Consider the following 16,070-nt stretch of genomic DNA (forward strand, 5'->3'; position numbering starts at 1 on the left):
TCTCCCAGTCGTTTCTCCCTCCTGCCCTCTACATATATGCCCATTTCCAAGCGTCAGCTTTCGCGTCAGCCGAGCAAAGTCGAGACAAGTCGACACATGGAGACACACGATGCTGAGAAACGAAACCCGCAGACTAGCGCCCTGGCAGCACGGACTGAGACGAGGGGCGAAGGAAAACTATTCGTACCGCGACAGTTCGCAGTTTCGAAGATCGCGTTTCGTTACGTGGAATACCCGTAGAAGAAAAATGTACGTTTTGTGCGGTGGCCGGGAATCGAACCCGGATCAACTGCTCGGGAAGCAACCATGCTGACCGTTACACCACCACCGCGTTGTGCTGCGTCCCACCCACGCCCTGATGTGGCGGCTACCCTCCTGCCATCAGAGGCCGAAGGCGATGGCGCTGTAGGCGCTCAACGCCAGGCCAGAGGTGAGCACCTCTGAACGCAGTGCGTTGGTGCTGCTAGGGCGATGTAGCGTAACTAGAAGCAGAACTGACAGCCGTTGAAAAACTGCCCTTTAAGTTACAGCTGGGTGATAAAACAAATATCTAATGTGACGTACTTACTGATGATCCAGAGACGATTCAGCATACGTGTGCCAAACCAGAAGTAGAAAGCGCCTAAGTATCACAATATTAAGTTGGTTAGTTTGATGCCCGCCTGGAGCATGTCATTAGCTTCCCCTGAGGGCGAAATGCACAGCGGAGCCGTTGCTAGGGAACGGCCTTTTGTGTCGTTTTTTGTTTTCTCTGCGTCAATGTGAATATTGATAACTACAGTTCTGCTCGTTCCACTCAAGGCAGATGGCGACGGAAAACAATGGTTTAAGGCACCATGTTTAAGCTGTGGTTCCCGAAAGGGAGGGTGGGGTGCAACCTCACATCTGACAACTCGTTTTAAATACTCTAAAACCAACGTAATTCCTTCACACAAGAAAAAAACACGCTAATTTCGCCGTCAGGCTCTGGAGATGTTCCTAGAAACGACGGTAGTAGAGACTTTGCGCTCACACGTCAGATTGGCCGAGCGGTCTAAGGCGCCAGATTTAAGCTCTGGTTCCCTAAGGGGAGCGTGGGTTCGAACCCCACATCTGACAATGCATTTTAAATATTTCAAAATTACCAATTTCGTACATGCGGGAAAACAAGTAAATTACGCGGGAACAGGTTCCACAGATACTACTAGAAACGGCAGTGACTATGGTGCTTGCCTTGCAAGTTTGATTGTCTGGCGGTCAGAAAGAATGGAAAGCTGCTAGGAGACATGGCTTTCAGCCACGAGGCCCGTATTCGATTCCCGGTAGCCGAACATACTTTCGTTTGCTGAGTCTTGGTTATTCTCACGGCATTTACGATACCTTTGTGTTGTGGTTTTTGGGGTCCAAGCATCAGGCAAGCAAACGTGAACGAAAGCAGGGGTATTGGACTGCAGACGTGCCACATTGCGTAGCTCGATAGCTGAGTAAGTTAGAGCGTCGTGCTGTGAACACAAAGGCCACGTATTCGACCGCACCAAGTGCCATTTCATTTTACGCCCCTAAAAGACAATGCTTCCTCCAGCGAGACACTGCCAGGTAAATAACAAGCGATCTTCACAAGAAGTAAGGTGTATACACGTCGCGCGATACTGTCGCCAACGGCCATACCGCGCGTAGTGCAGCGGTTCTCGTCTGTTCACCGGCGTTAAGATCCGTTGGCCGTGGTTAGTACTTGGATGCATGCTCGGCTGGGAACTCGATGTGCTGTTGGCTTCTTTCATTTTGCATTTTTCCTTCGGTTTCGCTGTTGCTTAGCGATAATGATGCGGTCCCGCACGCTGGCGCCACTCTTACCTCTCGGTACACTAAGGGGCGAATCTGTGGCCACAATAAAATGAAAGGTTCTGTCGTGTGTTTGTCGATTTTTGGTCTCTCCCAGTCGTTTCTCCCTCCTGCCCTCTACATATATGCCCATTTCCAAGCGTCAGCTTTCGCGTCAGCCGAGCAAAGTCGAGACAAGTCGACACATGGAGACACACGATGCTGAGAAACGAAACCCGCAGACTAGCGCCCTGGCAGCACGGACTGAGACGAGGGGCGAAGGAAAACTATTCGTACCGCGACAGTTCGCAGTTTCGAAGATCGCGTTTCGTTACGTGGAATACCCGTAGAAGAAAAATGTACGTTTTGTGCGGTGGCCGGGAATCGAACACGGATCAACTGCTTGGGAAGCAACCATGCTGACCGTTACACCACCACCGCGTTGTGCTGCGTCCCACCCACGCCCTGATGTGTCGGCTACCCTCCTGCCATCAGAGGCCGAAGGCGATGGCGCTGTAGGCGCTCAACGCCAGGCCAGAGGTGAGCACCTCTGAACGCAGTGCGTTGGTGCTGCTAGGGCGATGTAGCGTAACTAGAAGCAGAACTGACAGCCGTTGAAAAACTGCCCTTTAAGTTACAGCTGGGCGATAAAACAAATATCTAATGTGACGTACTTACTGATGATCCATAGACGATTCAGCATACGTGTGCCAAACCAGAAGTAGAAAGCGCCTAAGTATCACAATATTAAGTTGGTTAGTTTGATGCCCGCCTGGAGCATGTCATTAGCTTCCCCTGAGGGCGAAATGCACAGCGGAGCCGTTGCTAGGGAACGGCCTTTTGTGTCGTTTTTTGTTTTCTCTGCGTCAATGTGAATATTGATAACTACAGTTCTGCTCGTTCCACTCAAGGCAGATGGCGACGGAAAACAATGGTTTAAGGCACCATGTTTAAGCTGTGGTTCCCGAAAGGGAGGGTGGGGTGCAACCTCACATCTGACAACTCGTTTTAAATACTCTAAAACCAACGTAATTCCTTCACACAAGAAAAAAACACGCTAATTTCGCCGTCAGGCTCTGGAGATGTTCCTAGAAACGACGGTAGTAGAGACTTTGCGCTCACACGTCAGATTGGCCGAGCGGTCTAAGGCGCCAGATTTAAGCTCTGGTTCCCTAAGGGGAGCGTGGGTTCGAACCCCACATCTGACAATGCATTTTAAATATTTCAAAATTACCAATTTCGTACATGCGGGAAAACAAGTAAATTACGCGGGAACAGGTTCCACAGATACTACTAGAAACGGCAGTGACTATGGTGCTTGCCTTGCAAGTTTGATTGTCTGGCGGTCAGAAAGAATGGAAAGCTGCTAGGAGACATGGCTTTCAGCCACGAGGCCCGTATTCGATTCCCGGTAGCCGAACATACTTTCGTTTGCTGAGTCTTGGTTATTCTCACGGCATTTACGATACCTTTGTGTTGTGGTTTTTGGGGTCCAAGCATCAGGCAAGCAAACGTGAACGAAAGCAGGGGTATTGGACTGCAGACGTGCCACATTGCGTAGCTCGATAGCTGAGTAAGTTAGAGCGTCGTGCTGTGAACACAAAGGCCACGTATTCGACCGCACCAAGTGCCATTTCATTTTACGCCCCTAAAAGACAATGCTTCCTCCAGCGAGACACTGCCAGGTAAATAACAAGCGATCTTCACAAGAAGTAAGGTGTATACACGTCGCGCGATACTGTCGCCAACGGCCATACCGCGCGTAGTGCAGCGGTTCTCGTCTGTTCACCGGCGTTAAGATCCGTTGGCCGTGGTTAGTACTTGGATGCATGCTCGGCTGGGAACTCGATGTGCTGTTGGCTTCTTTCATTTTGCATTTTTCCTTCGGTTTCGCTGTTGCTTAGCGATAATGATGCGGTCCCGCACGCTGGCGCCACTCTTACCTCTCGGTACACTAAGGGGCGAATCTGTGGCCACAATAAAATGAAAGGTTCTGTCGTGTGTTTGTCGATTTTTGGTCTCTCCCAGTCGTTTCTCCCTCCTGCCCTCTACATATATGCCCATTTCCAAGCGTCAGCTTTCGCGTCAGCCGAGCAAAGTCGAGACAAGTCGACACATGGAGACACACGATGCTGAGAAACGAAACCCGCAGACTAGCGCCCTGGCAGCACGGACTGAGACGAGGGGCGAAGGAAAACTATTCGTACCGCGACAGTTCGCAGTTTCGAAGATCGCGTTTCGTTACGTGGAATACCCGTAGAAGAAAAATGTACGTTTTGTGCGGTGGCCGGGAATCGAACCCGGATCAACTGCTCGGGAAGCAACCATGCTGACCGTTACACCACCACCGCGTTGTGCTGCGTCCCACCCACGCCCTGATGTGGCGGCTACCCTCCTGCCATCAGAGGCCGAAGGCGATGGCGCTGTAGGCGCTCAACGCCAGGCCAGAGGTGAGCACCTCTGAACGCAGTGCGTTGGTGCTGCTAGGGCGATGTAGCGTAACTAGAAGCAGAACTGACAGCCGTTGAAAAACTGCCCTTTAAGTTACAGCTGGGTGATAAAACAAATATCTAATGTGACGTACTTACTGATGATCCAGAGACGATTCAGCATACGTGTGCCAAACCAGAAGTAGAAAGCGCCTAAGTATCACAATATTAAGTTGGTTAGTTTGATGCCCGCCTGGAGCATGTCATTAGCTTCCCCTGAGGGCGAAATGCACAGCGGAGCCGTTGCTAGGGAACGGCCTTTTGTGTCGTTTTTTGTTTTCTCTGCGTCAATGTGAATATTGATAACTACAGTTCTGCTCGTTCCACTCAAGGCAGATGGCGACGGAAAACAATGGTTTAAGGCACCATGTTTAAGCTGTGGTTCCCGAAAGGGAGGGTGGGGTGCAACCTCACATCTGACAACTCGTTTTAAATACTCTAAAACCAACGTAATTCCTTCACACAAGAAAAAAACACGCTAATTTCGCCGTCAGGCTCTGGAGATGTTCCTAGAAACGACGGTAGTAGAGACTTTGCGCTCACACGTCAGATTGGCCGAGCGGTCTAAGGCGCCAGATTTAAGCTCTGGTTCCCTAAGGGGAGCGTGGGTTCGAACCCCACATCTGACAATGCATTTTAAATATTTCAAAATTACCAATTTCGTACATGCGGGAAAACAAGTAAATTACGCGGGAACAGGTTCCACAGATACTACTAGAAACGGCAGTGACTATGGTGCTTGCCTTGCAAGTTTGATTGTCTGGCGGTCAGAAAGAATGGAAAGCTGCTAGGAGACATGGCTTTCAGCCACGAGGCCCGTATTCGATTCCCGGTAGCCGAACATACTTTCGTTTGCTGAGTCTTGGTTATTCTCACGGCATTTACGATACCTTTGTGTTGTGGTTTTTGGGGTCCAAGCATCAGGCAAGCAAACGTGAACGAAAGCAGGGGTATTGGACTGCAGACGTGCCACATTGCGTAGCTCGATAGCTGAGTAAGTTAGAGCGTCGTGCTGTGAACACAAAGGCCACGTATTCGACCGCACCAAGTGCCATTTCATTTTACGCCCCTAAAAGACAATGCTTCCTCCAGCGAGACACTGCCAGGTAAATAACAAGCGATCTTCACAAGAAGTAAGGTGTATACACGTCGCGCGATACTGTCGCCAACGGCCATACCGCGCGTAGTGCAGCGGTTCTCGTCTGTTCACCGGCGTTAAGATCCGTTGGCCGTGGTTAGTACTTGGATGCATGCTCGGCTGGGAACTCGATGTGCTGTTGGCTTCTTTCATTTTGCATTTTTCCTTCGGTTTCGCTGTTGCTTAGCGATAATGATGCGGTCCCGCACGCTGGCGCCACTCTTACCTCTCGGTACACTAAGGGGCGAATCTGTGGCCACAATAAAATGAAAGGTTCTGTCGTGTGTTTGTCGATTTTTGGTCTCTCCCAGTCGTTTCTCCCTCCTGCCCTCTACATATATGCCCATTTCCAAGCGTCAGCTTTCGCGTCAGCCGAGCAAAGTCGAGACAAGTCGACACATGGAGACACACGATGCTGAGAAACGAAACCCGCAGACTAGCGCCCTGGCAGCACGGACTGAGACGAGGGGCGAAGGAAAACTATTCGTACCGCGACAGTTCGCAGTTTCGAAGATCGCGTTTCGTTACGTGGAATACCCGTAGAAGAAAAATGTACGTTTTGTGCGGTGGCCGGGAATCGAACCCGGATCAACTGCTTGGGAAGCAACCATGCTGACCGTTACACCACCACCGCGTTGTGCTGCGTCCCACCCACGCCCTGATGTGTCGGCTACCCTCCTGCCATCAGAGGCCGAAGGCGATGGCGCTGTAGGCGCTCAACGCCAGGCCAGAGGTGAGCACCTCTGAACGCAGTGCGTTGGTGCTGCTAGGGCGATGTAGCGTAACTAGAAGCAGAACTGACAGCCGTTGAAAAACTGCCCTTTAAGTTACAGCTGGGCGATAAAACAAATATCTAATGTGACGTACTTACTGATGATCCAGAGACGATTCAGCATACGTGTGCCAAACCAGAAGTAGAAAGCGCCTAAGTATCACAATATTAAGTTGGTTAGTTTGATGCCCGCCTGGAGCATGTCATTAGCTTCCCCTGAGGGCGAAATGCACAGCGGAGCCGTTGCTAGGGAACGGCCTTTTGTGTCGTTTTTTGTTTTCTCTGCGTCAATGTGAATATTGATAACTACAGTTCTGCTCGTTCCACTCAAGGCAGATGGCGACGGAAAACAATGGTTTAAGGCACCATGTTTAAGCTGTGGTTCCCGAAAGGGAGGGTGGGGTGCAACCTCACATCTGACAACTCGTTTTAAATACTCTAAAACCAACGTAATTCCTTCACACAAGAAAAAAACACGCTAATTTCGCCGTCAGGCTCTGGAGATGTTCCTAGAAACGACGGTAGTAGAGACTTTGCGCTCACACGTCAGATTGGCCGAGCGGTCTAAGGCGCCAGATTTAAGCTCTGGTTCCCTAAGGGGAGCGTGGGTTCGAACCCCACATCTGACAATGCATTTTAAATATTTCAAAATTACCAATTTCGTACATGCGGGAAAACAAGTAAATTACGCGGGAACAGGTTCCACAGATACTACTAGAAACGGCAGTGACTATGGTGCTTGCCTTGCAAGTTTGATTGTCTGGCGGTCAGAAAGAATGGAAAGCTGCTAGGAGACATGGCTTTCAGCCACGAGGCCCGTATTCGATTCCCGGTAGCCGAACATACTTTCGTTTGCTGAGTCTTGGTTATTCTCACGGCATTTACGATACCTTTGTGTTGTGGTTTTTGGGGTCCAAGCATCAGGCAAGCAAACGTGAACGAAAGCAGGGGTATTGGACTGCAGACGTGCCACATTGCGTAGCTCGATAGCTGAGTAAGTTAGAGCGTCGTGCTGTGAACACAAAGGCCACGTATTCGACCGCACCAAGTGCCATTTCATTTTACGCCCCTAAAAGACAATGCTTCCTCCAGCGAGACACTGCCAGGTAAATAACAAGCGATCTTCACAAGAAGTAAGGTGTATACACGTCGCGCGATACTGTCGCCAACGGCCATACCGCGCGTAGTGCAGCGGTTCTCGTCTGTTCACCGGCGTTAAGATCCGTTGGCCGTGGTTAGTACTTGGATGCATGCTCGGCTGGGAACTCGATGTGCTGTTGGCTTCTTTCATTTTGCATTTTTCCTTCGGTTTCGCTGTTGCTTAGCGATAATGATGCGGTCCCGCACGCTGGCGCCACTCTTACCTCTCGGTACACTAAGGGGCGAATCTGTGGCCACAATAAAATGAAAGGTTCTGTCGTGTGTTTGTCGATTTTTGGTCTCTCCCAGTCGTTTCTCCCTCCTGCCCTCTACATATATGCCCATTTCCAAGCGTCAGCTTTCGCGTCAGCCGAGCAAAGTCGAGACAAGTCGACACATGGAGACACACGATGCTGAGAAACGAAACCCGCAGACTAGCGCCCTGGCAGCACGGACTGAGACGAGGGGCGAAGGAAAACTATTCGTACCGCGACAGTTCGCAGTTTCGAAGATCGCGTTTCGTTACGTGGAATACCCGTAGAAGAAAAATGTACGTTTTGTGCGGTGGCCGGGAATCGAACCCGGATCAACTGCTCGGGAAGCAACCATGCTGACCGTTACACCACCACCGCGTTGTGCTGCGTCCCACCCACGCCCTGATGTGGCGGCTACCCTCCTGCCATCAGAGGCCGAAGGCGATGGCGCTGTAGGCGCTCAACGCCAGGCCAGAGGTGAGCACCTCTGAACGCAGTGCGTTGGTGCTGCTAGGGCGATGTAGCGTAACTAGAAGCAGAACTGACAGCCGTTGAAAAACTGCCCTTTAAGTTACAGCTGGGCGATAAAACAAATATCTAATGTGACGTACTTACTGATGATCCAGAGACGATTCAGCGTACGTGTGCCAAACCAGAAGTAGAAAGCGCCTAAGTATCACAATATTAAGTTGGTTAGTTTGATGCCCGCCTGGAGCATGTCATTAGCTTCCCCTGAGGGCGAAATGCACAGCGGAGCCGTTGCTAGGGAACGGCCTTTTGTGTCGTTTTTTGTTTTCTCTGCGTCAATGTGAATATTGATAACTACAGTTCTGCTCGTTCCACTCAAGGCAGATGGCGACGGAAAACAATGGTTTAAGGCACCATGTTTAAGCTGTGGTTCCCGAAAGGGAGGGTGGGGTGCAACCTCACATCTGACAACTCGTTTTAAATACTCTAAAACCAACGTAATTCCTTCACACAAGAAAAAAACACGCTAATTTCGCCGTCAGGCTCTGGAGATGTTCCTAGAAACGACGGTAGTAGAGACTTTGCGCTCACACGTCAGATTGGCCGAGCGGTCTAAGGCGCCAGATTTAAGCTCTGGTTCCCTAAGGGGAGCGTGGGTTCGAACCCCACATCTGACAATGCATTTTAAATATTTCAAAATTACCAATTTCGTACATGCGGGAAAACAAGTAAATTACGCGGGAACAGGTTCCACAGATACTACTAGAAACGGCAGTGACTATGGTGCTTGCCTTGCAAGTTTGATTGTCTGGCGGTCAGAAAGAATGGAAAGCTGCTAGGAGACATGGCTTTCAGCCACGAGGCCCGTATTCGATTCCCGGTAGCCGAACATACTTTCGTTTGCTGAGTCTTGGTTATTCTCACGGCATTTACGATACCTTTGTGTTGTGGTTTTTGGGGTCCAAGCATCAGGCAAGCAAACGTGAACGAAAGCAGGGGTATTGGACTGCAGACGTGCCACATTGCGTAGCTCGATAGCTGAGTAAGTTAGAGCGTCGTGCTGTGAACACAAAGGCCACGTATTCGACCGCACCAAGTGCCATTTCATTTTACGCCCCTAAAAGACAATGCTTCCTCCAGCGAGACACTGCCAGGTAAATAACAAGCGATCTTCACAAGAAGTAAGGTGTATACACGTCGCGCGATACTGTCGCCAACGGCCATACCGCGCGTAGTGCAGCGGTTCTCGTCTGTTCACCGGCGTTAAGATCCGTTGGCCGTGGTTAGTACTTGGATGCATGCTCGGCTGGGAACTCGATGTGCTGTTGGCTTCTTTCATTTTGCATTTTTCCTTCGGTTTCGCTGTTGCTTAGCGATAATGATGCGGTCCCGCACGCTGGCGCCACTCTTACCTCTCGGTACACTAAGGGGCGAATCTGTGGCCACAATAAAATGAAAGGTTCTGTCGTGTGTTTGTCGATTTTTGGTCTCTCCCAGTCGTTTCTCCCTCCTGCCCTCTACATATATGCCCATTTCCAAGCGTCAGCTTTCGCGTCAGCCGAGCAAAGTCGAGACAAGTCGACACATGGAGACACACGATGCTGAGAAACGAAACCCGCAGACTAGCGCCCTGGCAGCACGGACTGAGACGAGGGGCGAAGGAAAACTATTCGTACCGCGACAGTTCGCAGTTTCGAAGATCGCGTTTCGTTACGTGGAATACCCGTAGAAGAAAAATGTACGTTTTGTGCGGTGGCCGGGAATCGAACCCGGATCAACTGCTCGGGAAGCAACCATGCTGACCGTTACACCACCACCGCGTTGTGCTGCGTCCCACCCACGCCCTGATGTGTCGGCTACCCTCCTGCCATCAGAGGCCGAAGGCGATGGCGCTGTAGGCGCTCAACGCCAGGCCAGAGGTGAGCACCTCTGAACGCAGTGCGTTGGTGCTGCTAGGGCGATGTAGCGTAACTAGAAGCAGAACTGACAGCCGTTGAAAAACTGCCCTTTAAGTTACAGCTGGGCGATAAAACAAATATCTAATGTGACGTACTTACTGATGATCCAGAGACGATTCAGCATACGTGTGCCAAACCAGAAGTAGAAAGCGCCTAAGTATCACAATATTAAGTTGGTTAGTTTGATGCCCGCCTGGAGCATGTCATTAGCTTCCCCTGAGGGCGAAATGCACAGCGGAGCCGTTGCTAGGGAACGGCCTTTTGTGTCGTTTTTTGTTTTCTCTGCGTCAATGTGAATATTGATAACTACAGTTCTGCTCGTTCCACTCAAGGCAGATGGCGACGGAAAACAATGGTTTAAGGCACCATGTTTAAGCTGTGGTTCCCGAAAGGGAGGGTGGGGTGCAACCTCACATCTGACAACTCGTTTTAAATACTCTAAAACCAACGTAATTCCTTCACACAAGAAAAAAACACGCTAATTTCGCCGTCAGGCTCTGGAGATGTTCCTAGAAACGACGGTAGTAGAGACTTTGCGCTCACACGTCAGATTGGCCGAGCGGTCTAAGGCGCCAGATTTAAGCTCTGGTTCCCTAAGGGGAGCGTGGGTTCGAACCCCACATCTGACAATGCATTTTAAATATTTCAAAATTACCAATTTCGTACATGCGGGAAAACAAGTAAATTACGCGGGAACAGGTTCCACAGATACTACTAGAAACGGCAGTGACTATGGTGCTTGCCTTGCAAGTTTGATTGTCTGGCGGTCAGAAAGAATGGAAAGCTGCTAGGAGACATGGCTTTCAGCCACGAGGCCCGTATTCGATTCCCGGTAGCCGAACATACTTTCGTTTGCTGAGTCTTGGTTATTCTCACGGCATTTACGATACCTTTGTGTTGTGGTTTTTGGGGTCCAAGCATCAGGCAAGCAAACGTGAACGAAAGCAGGGGTATTGGACTGCAGACGTGCCACATTGCGTAGCTCGATAGCTGAGTAAGTTAGAGCGTCGTGCTGTGAACACAAAGGCCACGTATTCGACCGCACCAAGTGCCATTTCATTTTACGCCCCTAAAAGACAATGCTTCCTCCAGCGAGACACTGCCAGGTAAATAACAAGCGATCTTCACAAGAAGTAAGGTGTATACACGTCGCGCGATACTGTCGCCAACGGCCATACCGCGCGTAGTGCAGCGGTTCTCGTCTGTTCACCGGCGTTAAGATCCGTTGGCCGTGGTTAGTACTTGGATGCATGCTCGGCTGGGAACTCGATGTGCTGTTGGCTTCTTTCATTTTGCATTTTTCCTTCGGTTTCGCTGTTGCTTAGCGATAATGATGCGGTCCCGCACGCTGGCGCCACTCTTACCTCTCGGTACACTAAGGGGCGAATCTGTGGCCACAATAAAATGAAAGGTTCTGTCGTGTGTTTGTCGATTTTTGGTCTCTCCCAGTCGTTTCTCCCTCCTGCCCTCTACATATATGCCCATTTCCAAGCGTCAGCTTTCGCGTCAGCCGAGCAAAGTCGAGACAAGTCGACACATGGAGACACACGATGCTGAGAAACGAAACCCGCAGACTAGCGCCCTGGCAGCACGGACTGAGACGAGGGGCGAAGGAAAACTATTCGTACCGCGACAGTTCGCAGTTTCGAAGATCGCGTTTCGTTACGTGGAATACCCGTAGAAGAAAAATGTACGTTTTGTGCGGTGGCCGGGAATCGAACCCGGATCAACTGCTCGGGAAGCAACCATGCTGACCGTTACACCACCACCGCGTTGTGCTGCGTCCCACCCACGCCCTGATGTGGCGGCTACCCTCCTGCCATCAGAGGCCGAAGGCGATGGCGCTGTAGGCGCTCAACGCCAGGCCAGAGGTGAGCACCTCTGAACGCAGTGCGTTGGTGCTGCTAGGGCGATGTAGCGTAACTAGAAGCAGAACTGACAGCCGTTGAAAAACTGCCCTTTAAGTTACAGCTGGGCGATAAAACAAATATCTAATGTGACGTACTTACTGATGATCCAGAGACGATTCAGCATACGTGTGCCAAACCAGAAGTAGAAAGCGCCTAAGTATCACAATATTAAGTTGGTTAGTTTGATGCCCGCCTGGAGCATGTCATTAGCTTCCCCTGAGGGCGAAATGCACAGCGGAGCCGTTGCTAGGGAACGGCCTTTTGTGTCGTTTTTTGTTTTCTCTGCGTCAATGTGAATATTGATAACTACAGTTCTGCTCGTTCCACTCAAGGCAGATGGCGACGGAAAACAATGGTTTAAGGCACCATGTTTAAGCTGTGGTTCCCGAAAGGGAGGGTGGGGTGCAACCTCACATCTGACAACTCGTTTTAAATACTCTAAAACCAACGTAATTCCTTCACACAAGAAAAAAACACGCTAATTTCGCCGTCAGGCTCTGGAGATGTTCCTAGAAACGACGGTAGTAGAGACTTTGCGCTCACACGTCAGATTGGCCGAGCGGTCTAAGGCGCCAGATTTAAGCTCTGGTTCCCTAAGGGGAGCGTGGGTTCGAACCCCACATCTGACAATGCATTTTAAATATTTCAAAATTACCAATTTCGTACATGCGGGAAAACAAGTAAATTACGCGGGAACAGGTTCCACAGATACTACTAGAAACGGCAGTGACTATGGTGCTTGCCTTGCAAGTTTGATTATCTGGCGGTCAGAAAGAATGGAAAGCTGCTAGGAGACATGGCTTTCAGCCACGAGGCCCGTATTCGATTCCCGGTAGCCGAACATACTTTCGTTTGCTGAGTCTTGGTTATTCTCACGGCATTTACGATACCTTTGTGTTGTGGTTTTTGGGGTCCAAGCATCAGGCAAGCAAACGTGAACGAAAGCAGGGGTATTGGACTGCAGACGTGCCACATTGCGTAGCTCGATAGCTGAGTAAGTTAGAGCGTCGTGCTGTGAACACAAAGGCCACGTATTCGACCGCACCAAGTGCCATTTCATTTTACGCCCCTAAAAGACAATGCTTCCTCCAGCGAGACACTGCCAGGTAAATAACAAGCGATCTTCACAAGAAGTAAGGTGTATACACGTCGCGCGATACTGTCGCCAACGGCCATACCGCGCGTAGTGCAGCGGTTCTCGTCTGTTCACCGGCGTTAAGATCCGTTGGCCGTGGTTAGTACTTGGATGCATGCTCGGCTGGGAACTCGATGTGCTGTTGGCTTCTTTCATTTTGCATTTTTCCTTCGGTTTCGCTGTTGCTTAGCGATAATGATGCGGTCCCGCACGCTGGCGCCACTCTTACCTCTCGGTACACTAAGGGGCGAATCTGTGGCCACAATAAAATGAAAGGTTCTGTCGTGTGTTTGTCGATTTTTGGTCTCTCCCAGTCGTTTCTCCCTCCTGCCCTCTACATATATGCCCATTTCCAAGCGTCAGCTTTCGCGTCAGCCGAGCAAAGTCGAGACAAGTCGACACATGGAGACACACGATGCTGAGAAACGAAACCCGCAGACTAGCGCCCTGGCAGCACGGACTGGGACGAGGGGCGAAGGAAAACTATTCGTACCGCGACAGTTCGCAGTTTCGAAGATCGCGTTTCGTTACGTGGAATACCCGTAGAAGAAAAATGTACGTTTTGTGCGGTGGCCGGGAATCGAACCCGGATCAACTGCTCGGGAAGCAACCATGCTGACCGTTACACCACCACCGCGTTGTGCTGCGTCCCACCCACGCCCTGATGTGGCGGCTACCCTCCTGCCATCAGAGGCCGAAGGCGATGGCGCTGTAGGCGCTCAACGCCAGGCCAGAGGTGAGCACCTCTGAACGCAGTGCGTTGGTGCTGCTAGGGCGATGTAGCGTAACTAGAAGCAGAACTGACAGCCGTTGAAAAACTGCCCTTTAAGTTACAGCTGGGCGATAAAACAAATATCTAATGTGACGTACTTACTGATGATCCAGAGACGATTCAGCATACGTGTGCCAAACCAGAAGTAGAAAGCGCCTAAGTATCACAATATTAAGTTGGTTAGTTTGATGCCCGCCTGGAGCATGTCATTAGCTTCCCCTGAGGGCGAAATGCACAGCGGAGCCGTTGCTAGGGAACGGCCTTTTGTGTCGTTTTTTGTTTTCTCTGCGTCAATGTGAATATTGATAACTACAGTTCTGCTCGTTCCACTCAAGGCAGATGGCGACGGAAAACAATGGTTTAAGGCACCATGTTTAAGCTGTGGTTCCCGAAAGGGAGGGTGGGGTGCAACCTCACATCTGACAACTCGTTTTAAATACTCTAAAACCAACGTAATTCCTTCACACAAGAAAAAAACACGCTAATTTCGCCGTCAGGCTCTGGAGATGTTCCTAGAAACGACGGTAGTAGAGACTTTGCGCTCACACGTCAGATTGGCCGAGCGGTCTAAGGCGCCAGATTTAAGCTCTGGTTCCCTAAGGGGAGCGTGGGTTCGAACCCCACATCTGACAATGCATTTTAAATATTTCAAAATTACCAATTTCGTACATGCGGGAAAACAAGTAAATTACGCGGGAACAGGTTCCACAGATACTACTAGAAACGGCAGTGACTATGGTGCTTGCCTTGCAAGTTTGATTGTCTGGCGGTCAGAAAGAATGGAAAGCTGCTAGGAGACATGGCTTTCAGCCACGAGGCCCGTATTCGATTCCCGGTAGCCGAACATACTTTCGTTTGCTGAGTCTTGGTTATTCTCACGGCATTTACGATACCTTTGTGTTGTGGTTTTTGGGGTCCAAGCATCAGGCAAGCAAACGTGAACGAAAGCAGGGGTATTGGACTGCAGACGTGCCACATTGCGTAGCTCGATAGCTGAGTAAGTTAGAGCGTCGTGCTGTGAACACAAAGGCCACGTATTCGACCGCACCAAGTGCCATTTCATTTTACGCCCCTAAAAGACAATGCTTCCTCCAGCGAGACACTGCCAGGTAAATAACAAGCGATCTTCACAAGAAGTAAGGTGTATACACGTCGCGCGATACTGTCGCCAACGGCCATACCGCGCGTAGTGCAGCGGTTCTCGTCTGTTCACCGGCGTTAAGATCCGTTGGCCGTGGTTAGTACTTGGATGCATGCTCGGCTGGGAACTCGATGTGCTGTTGGCTTCTTTCATTTTGCATTTTTCCTTCGGTTTCGCTGTTGCTTAGCGATAATGATGCGGTCCCGCACGCTGGCGCCACTCTTACCTCTCGGTACACTAAGGGGCGAATCTGTGGCCACAATAAAATGAAAGGTTCTGTCGTGTGTTTGTCGATTTTTGGTCTCTCCCAGTCGTTTCTCCCTCCTGCCCTCTACATATATGCCCATTTCCAAGCGTCAGCTTTCGCGTCAGCCGAGCAAAGTCGAGACAAGTCGACACATGGAGACACACGATGCTGAGAAACGAAACCCGCAGACTAGCGCCCTGGCAGCACGGACTGAGACGAGGGGCGAAGGAAAACTATTCGTACCGCGACAGTTCGCAGTTTCGAAGATCGCGTTTCGTTACGTGGAATACCCGTAGAAGAAAAATGTACGTTCTGTGCGGTGGCCGGGAATCGAACCCGGATCAACTGCTTGGGAAGCAACCATGCTGACCGTTACACCACCACCGCGTTGTGCTGCGTCCCACCCACGCCCTGATGTGTCGGCTACCCTCCTGCCATCAGAGGCCGAAGGCGATGGCGCTGTAGGCGCTCAACGCCAGGCCAGAGGTGAGCACCTCTGAACGCAGTGCGTTGGTGCTGCTAGGGCGATGTAGCGTAACTAGAAGCAGAACTGACAGCCGTTGAAAAACTGCCCTTTAAGTTACAGCTGGGCGATAAAACAAATATCTAATGTGACGTACTTACTGATGATCCAGAGACGATTCAGCATACGTGTGCCAAACCAGAAGTAGAAAGCGCCTAAGTATCACAATATTAAGTTGGTTAGTTTGATGCTAGCCTGGAGCATATCATTAGCTTCCCCTGAGGGCGAAATGCACAGCGGAGCCGTTGCTAGGGAACGGCCTTTTGTGTCGTTTTTTGTTTTCTCTGCGTCAATGTGAATATTGATAACTACAGTTCTGCTCG

General features: G+C 50.5%; 17 non-coding genes across 17 annotated transcripts; 8 read left to right on the forward strand and 9 right to left on the reverse strand.

Moving 5' to 3' along the window:
* Window positions 1–259: 259 nt before the first annotated feature.
* Window positions 260–331, reverse strand: Trnag-ccc. Its single transcript has one exon. It is a non-coding gene; the product is annotated as a tRNA-Gly (tRNA).
* Window positions 332–1,014: 683 nt separating this feature from the next.
* On the forward strand, window positions 1,015–1,098 carry Trnal-uaa. The gene has a single exon. It is a non-coding gene; the product is annotated as a tRNA-Leu (tRNA).
* Window positions 1,099–2,169: 1,071 nt separating this feature from the next.
* Trnag-ccc lies at window positions 2,170–2,241 on the reverse strand. The gene has a single exon. It is a non-coding gene; the product is annotated as a tRNA-Gly (tRNA).
* A 683-nt stretch (window positions 2,242–2,924) lies between these two features.
* Trnal-uaa lies at window positions 2,925–3,008 on the forward strand. Its single transcript has one exon. It is a non-coding gene; the product is annotated as a tRNA-Leu (tRNA).
* A 1,071-nt stretch (window positions 3,009–4,079) lies between these two features.
* On the reverse strand, window positions 4,080–4,151 carry Trnag-ccc. The gene has a single exon. It is a non-coding gene; the product is annotated as a tRNA-Gly (tRNA).
* Window positions 4,152–4,834: 683 nt separating this feature from the next.
* Window positions 4,835–4,918, forward strand: Trnal-uaa. The gene has a single exon. It is a non-coding gene; the product is annotated as a tRNA-Leu (tRNA).
* A 1,071-nt stretch (window positions 4,919–5,989) lies between these two features.
* Trnag-ccc lies at window positions 5,990–6,061 on the reverse strand. Its single transcript has one exon. It is a non-coding gene; the product is annotated as a tRNA-Gly (tRNA).
* Window positions 6,062–6,744: 683 nt separating this feature from the next.
* Trnal-uaa lies at window positions 6,745–6,828 on the forward strand. The gene has a single exon. It is a non-coding gene; the product is annotated as a tRNA-Leu (tRNA).
* A 1,071-nt stretch (window positions 6,829–7,899) lies between these two features.
* On the reverse strand, window positions 7,900–7,971 carry Trnag-ccc. The gene has a single exon. It is a non-coding gene; the product is annotated as a tRNA-Gly (tRNA).
* Window positions 7,972–8,654: 683 nt separating this feature from the next.
* On the forward strand, window positions 8,655–8,738 carry Trnal-uaa. Its single transcript has one exon. It is a non-coding gene; the product is annotated as a tRNA-Leu (tRNA).
* A 1,071-nt stretch (window positions 8,739–9,809) lies between these two features.
* Window positions 9,810–9,881, reverse strand: Trnag-ccc. The gene has a single exon. It is a non-coding gene; the product is annotated as a tRNA-Gly (tRNA).
* Window positions 9,882–10,564: 683 nt separating this feature from the next.
* Trnal-uaa lies at window positions 10,565–10,648 on the forward strand. The gene has a single exon. It is a non-coding gene; the product is annotated as a tRNA-Leu (tRNA).
* Window positions 10,649–11,719: 1,071 nt separating this feature from the next.
* Trnag-ccc lies at window positions 11,720–11,791 on the reverse strand. Its single transcript has one exon. It is a non-coding gene; the product is annotated as a tRNA-Gly (tRNA).
* Window positions 11,792–12,474: 683 nt separating this feature from the next.
* Trnal-uaa lies at window positions 12,475–12,558 on the forward strand. The gene has a single exon. It is a non-coding gene; the product is annotated as a tRNA-Leu (tRNA).
* A 1,071-nt stretch (window positions 12,559–13,629) lies between these two features.
* Trnag-ccc lies at window positions 13,630–13,701 on the reverse strand. Its single transcript has one exon. It is a non-coding gene; the product is annotated as a tRNA-Gly (tRNA).
* A 683-nt stretch (window positions 13,702–14,384) lies between these two features.
* Trnal-uaa lies at window positions 14,385–14,468 on the forward strand. Its single transcript has one exon. It is a non-coding gene; the product is annotated as a tRNA-Leu (tRNA).
* A 1,071-nt stretch (window positions 14,469–15,539) lies between these two features.
* Window positions 15,540–15,611, reverse strand: Trnag-ccc. Its single transcript has one exon. It is a non-coding gene; the product is annotated as a tRNA-Gly (tRNA).
* Between the last annotated feature and the right edge of the window lie 459 nt (window positions 15,612–16,070).

Source organism: Schistocerca americana, unplaced genomic scaffold, assembly GCF_021461395.2.
Source record: "Schistocerca americana isolate TAMUIC-IGC-003095 unplaced genomic scaffold, iqSchAmer2.1 HiC_scaffold_444, whole genome shotgun sequence".
NCBI lineage: Eukaryota > Metazoa > Arthropoda > Insecta > Orthoptera > Acrididae > Schistocerca > Schistocerca americana.